This window comes from Limulus polyphemus, unplaced genomic scaffold (assembly GCF_000517525.1).
Source record: "Limulus polyphemus unplaced genomic scaffold, Limulus_polyphemus-2.1.2 Scaffold1953, whole genome shotgun sequence".
NCBI classification, from domain to species: Eukaryota; Metazoa; Arthropoda; class Merostomata; order Xiphosura; family Limulidae; genus Limulus; species Limulus polyphemus.
In genome coordinates this window covers 189,608-194,987 of record NW_013667563.1, presented here as the reverse complement: position 1 = coordinate 194,987, position 5,380 = coordinate 189,608, and the positions used below count along the sequence as shown (strand labels likewise).

Below are 5,380 nucleotides of genomic sequence, written 5' to 3'. Positions count from 1 at the left end.
GAAGAGAATCTAGAGAGTATATATTATCGTGTGAACTATTTCTTGAACATAGGAAAGATAATTGTTGAAAACGATAATAATTATTAATAATTGTCAATAAGACTATTTAGTTTCTAATCGCTGAAGTTATTCATATCATAGTAACTATGGCTATTCAGGATAGACATTAAGACTTTTAAGGCCATTGGAAACAATGATAAATATTATAGAAGACACTCTCACAGCGAAATATTACGCAATTTCAGTAAAATGCTTTCTTTACAGTTATTGGCCATATGATATTTATTATTACAACATCGAAGCTTCATATAAATATTTCAAACTTATTATTACAGGACCTCATTACTAACTGTGAACACTCAACCACGGAGTTTGGATATTATAAGATCTCATTTATATAATAATTATTACCTTATCGCTTTATTTATCATTAATAATATTTTTTTTACGATTCACACTTGAGAAGGAACAAGTTTGGTCAGTGACTGTGCCTGTTCCCTTGTGCTTGTGAGAAGCGTAGACTTTAGTTCGAGAACAATGTGGGTACGTGGCTTTGTTTGAAATCATAACGTGCCATGTTAAAATCAGGGTCTTTGTTTATAAAATATAATGTAATTCTAGCAGTCTAAGGCAATTTGAAAGAGCATAGAACAAGGTAAGAAAACGTCTTTCATTATTTTTCGACAAATTTTAATATAAAAGGTTATTCATCATGAGATACGATTGTCACATTAATGATTAAATATAACGAATTTAAACAATTGCAACAATACTATATCATGGTTTACCTGTGACAGTATGAGCATGACTGGGTATGACTCTACGAGTATGATTCTAAGAATGACCACAAAGTCCATACAACATGGACTTGAACTTCACTGAGTTTAAAGTAAACTTAAAAGTTTAAAGCACTTTTGCTTGACCACATTTTATTGTGTATTTTTTAAATACCATAAACACCAGGGATTGAGATTGTGGAATCTGTATCTTTCTTTTTTGTCCTTATAAAATGTCATCATACCTTTACTAAATCAGTAAATATGTACGTAGCTGGGTGTTCAACTTCGGTAGAATTTTAAACAGGTGGGTTAGTGTCAGTGGCTTCAGCACTGGGACTCAATGGAAGTGATATTTTGAGGGAATACTGTATAAACGTTTGCGTATGGAACTTCCATCTGCTTTCATTGGAAGTACATTGTGCTAATGCTAATAGTAATATTAAACTGACAAACAAGAATCGCTATTTGTCAATTTAATATTACTGTATAAATGCCTAAAAATTGTATTTCTTGTGTTAGTAACTTCTGAGCATAACATTATAAGATGTAAATAAAATTAAAATACTGTAAAGTGAATTATATATTATTAAAAAACAATTTGATAATTTTAGGTAGTTTTTACTAGTAATACTGTTAAGTAGTTCTATGCATCATAATGGTTAGAAATTTACCAATGGAATAGACTTAATATTTAACAATGTAAATCTGTTAAAAGAAAATTACATTTTATTTAAGTTTTGAAACAGATGAATTTAACAAATGCAGTGATTAATGTTTTTAATTCAACTTCTCAAGTTGAGAAAAGTTTGGAGGAGAAAGATTTTAATTATTTAGGTTTAAGCTTTTCTGTAGCTGGATTGAGTGTTTTGACAAGTGCCAGAAAACAATTTCATCTAAATGAAAGACCAAGTTTAACATCCTTCACAGCTATGTATCAATCGGAAAAACTTTCAAACATAATTTACACATTAAATACCATATCATTAAGTAAACCATTCAGCAAGTTTGAATAATTGCTGGAGAAATAATCTTAGCAAACAACTAGAATTGGGCTAGGCTTTAAAAGCACAAACTTGGGATTTTTTTAACTGATTCATTTCACCACTGAAATAAGTCAGTCATGGGTATACTATCCAAGCCCCTGCCAATTGAAAATTGAATCAAATCTCTTTTAATTTGTATATATTCCAGAGAAAACAAGTTAAAATTGTTAAACATCTCATAATAGTTCTAACTTCATATATTAGGTATCATTCTGATAATACTTGTAGCTGTACTTTTTCCAACATTTTGATATATTTCATGTAATCTACCTGAGGCCTCATCAGAGTCTCCTACAAAAGTTATAGTAACTTCTATACTCTTAGCTTGAAATTTTTCATAAGTATATCTCATGTCTCTTGTAGGTTTTTTCATTATATCTAAATATTCAACTAAATCCTTTTGTTTTTTAACAATTCCAGTGTAACTCACAAGAAATGTTTTCGAAATTTCCATATTCAAAGTTCGTAACCTTGCACTTCTCAATATTGAAACTTATTTCATTATGTCCTGACCTAATCATTAAGACTTCATTTTGTAATCATGGAGACTATTCAGTTTTTAATCATTGAAGCTCTTCAGGCCATAACTACTGAGCCTGTTCAGGTCATTGTTAATAAGATTATTAAATTCCTAATCACTGAAGCTATACAGGTTATAGTTAATGAGAGTATTCAGCTTCTAGTCATTAAGTCTTTTCAGGATGTTCTAAAATGAAGGACTATAAGACTTGTAGAGATAAACAAAAAGAAGTTAATAAAGTTATCACTAAGACGGAGAGAAAATATAAATGTGTCTTAGCTCAAAGTATCAAACTTAACTTGAAAGGTCTTTATGTTAAATTAAAAACAAAAAAATTTTAAGTGCTTCTGAAGTGGATATCTCATCTCAGAAAATGGAAACATGAATAACTTTTTTATTTGTAGTTACAAATGAAAGTGAGAAGATTTTTGAGAAAAGAGCACCCTGACCATGATGAGATTTATCCTAGAGCTTTGATGAAATTTCTGGTGATTGTAAGATTGTCAATGTGGTATTTGCTTTTGAAAATAATGGTCTAGGAAGGATCTGGGAAACTATAAGCTTATTGTTTTCTGAAAACATTTAATTAGTGATTCTCAGCATGATTAAAAAAAGGGTTTCTTACTTTACAACTTTATTGGTAATTATGGGATTGGTGGAAAAGTCGAGAAATATATTGAAAATTGGCTTAAGAATGAAAAGCAAAGGTTTATGAGAAATGGGCACTATATGTGTAGTGGAGTCCCTTAGGGATCTGTTTTAGAAACTATATTGTTTATTATTTATGTATATTGCTAATCTTTTAGATGCTTGTGGGATATATTCTGTTGTAATGCTTCTCTTGTTCAAAAGGGACTTGACACTATTGATGAATGTGTCAGAAGATAAATTTTAATATTGAAAATTGTAAAGTTTTGCATTTTGGGTATGAAGGTGAAGAAAGGACTTACTTGTGTGAATTGAGCATTGGTGAACTAGAAGAGTTCAGGTGGTGGTATTGATAAAACCCTTTGTGTTACCTCTTTTTACCTGTGGTAAAAAGAGGTAATAGGGCTCTTGGTTTTATTCATAAGAATTTTTGATTTAAGAACAACAAAGTTATTATTTTCTTGGACATGGGGCATTGTTTGCAGTTTTGGTCTCCATATATAAAAAAATGGTGTAAACATGTTGGAAAGACTGCAAAAGATGGCTACTAGAATGATTCCTGGTTTAAGCCATTTAAGCTATGAGGTGATTTTGGATTTGTAGCGGACTTGATTAAGATGTTTAAAATTGTTCTTTGAGTTGCTTGTTTCAGTGATGGAATCAAAAGTTTGGAAGTACACAGTGGAATATTAGGAGTATTAGATATGTTTTAGAAGTCTAGCTACAGATTTGTTCTTGAACAAAATTAATTTTCAGTTCAGAGTTATAAACTTTAGGAATGATTTTTCTAATTATGTATTAGTTTAAAATTCTGTTGAGTAAGTTTAGAGAAGTGAATGATTATATTTAGTTTTGGCTAAAATTTTAAGTAAAAGCTTTTGTTACACTAGTGTTACTTATCATTTGGTTGAGGTTTGACCTCAGTGGTTTTATGTTGCTTTCTCTTTAATTGCCAATAACATAAAAAATGAGATGTATGTTATATTTAATACACAATTTCTGGCCAGGTAAGAAACTCCATGCAAGGTATATATATTGCCTTTAAAACAATTTTTGGCCTGGTCAGAAACTTCATGCGAGATAATATTACATTTAAAACACAATTTTAGGCCAAGCTAGAAAGTCCATGCAAAATATATAGTACATTTAAAACACAATTTTGGGCCAGGTAACAAACTCCATGCATGGTGTATGTTGCTTATATACACCACTTTTGGCCGAGTTTGGTCCTGTCCACGAGGTATATACTTCCATCAGTGATATCAAAATTAAGTTACACAAAGAGCATAAATTTTTATAGAAGGATCAAGATTTTGTAATGTCTTTTCGATAACTGTTGCACATATTAGATATTTTATTATCTGATTGGCCTTGTGCATAAATTAAACTTTAATGGAAGCTGAAATAGTGTTAAAATCTGTGCTTGCTCTTACAGAATTATTTACACTTTAGCAGAGTAGTGTTTGGTAAATGATTCTACTTGCTATGTAAGTAAAGATCAGTTTTAGTCACTGAAATATGGTAAATTATTAGACATTCTGAACTTTTTTTGCTTGTTTGAATATATATCTCACAAGCTGAATGCCTCTCATATGACAGGAAATAATGATTATTCTTTCTTCTCAAAATTATATCTAAATAAATATTTTATTAACATGTTTTCTAATCATTAATAATAATCTAGCAACTATATGTATGGAGAATGGCTATCCTATTTCTAGTATTTAACGAAAACAACTTTTTTTATTCATATTTGGTCATCTCCTTTAAAAGCATTGCTTGATTAACAATTTGACTTCTGTATATATATTTTTAAGTTATGTTCAAATTTTCTTCTTGATAAAACCTTATGGATTGAAACATGCGAAAAAACTGATTCTCAAAGACATATTCCTACTTGGTCAACTGCATGACCCTGAAGATTATTAAATGTGATGGTAAAGGTAGTGAATTTTATTATGAATTTCGGGGCCTTCTCTTTGGACTGTCTTCCTGATTTTGGCTTTGTTAGCCTACTGTGCCGGAGAAGCGCGCTTTAATTTGGGCATTTACAAAATTGAAATATGTTGCGGGTTATCATAGAGTTGCAGCCAAGAGTTCCGATTGGACGAAATGTGATGATATTGCGTTACTGTGTCCCCTCGACAACCAAATAAACGTAATGGGGAATTTCAACCAATAATTATGATTTTTGTGCGCCAGCAATACCAAACGTGGGGCGCACGTATACCCGATTCGACTTTCTTTCTCATCACAATCTGTACCAACCTACCCTGAAATCTAATTATATGCCCAAAGTATTGCATCGACCATTATATATATATATATATATATACATACATACGTACGTACACGACTGAAAGTATTTTAAAGACAAATTTACAAGTTGC

General features: G+C 30.7%; 1 protein-coding gene across 5 annotated transcripts in view; it reads left to right on the top strand.

Moving 5' to 3' along the window:
- Nucleotides 1-436: 436 nt before the first annotated feature.
- The window catches only part of LOC106465464 (serine/threonine-protein kinase D1-like), an 81,601-nt gene continuing 76,657 nt past the window's right edge, over nucleotides 437-5,380 (top strand). For 4 of the 5 annotated variants that reach the window (XM_022393366.1, XM_022393367.1, XM_022393369.1 and 1 more), the window contains exon 1: nucleotides 437-655. The gene's annotated coding sequence lies outside the window, so the exon portion shown is untranslated. The remainder of the gene's footprint in view (nucleotides 656-5,380) is intronic. The other variant, XM_022393365.1, reaches the window with a different exon arrangement.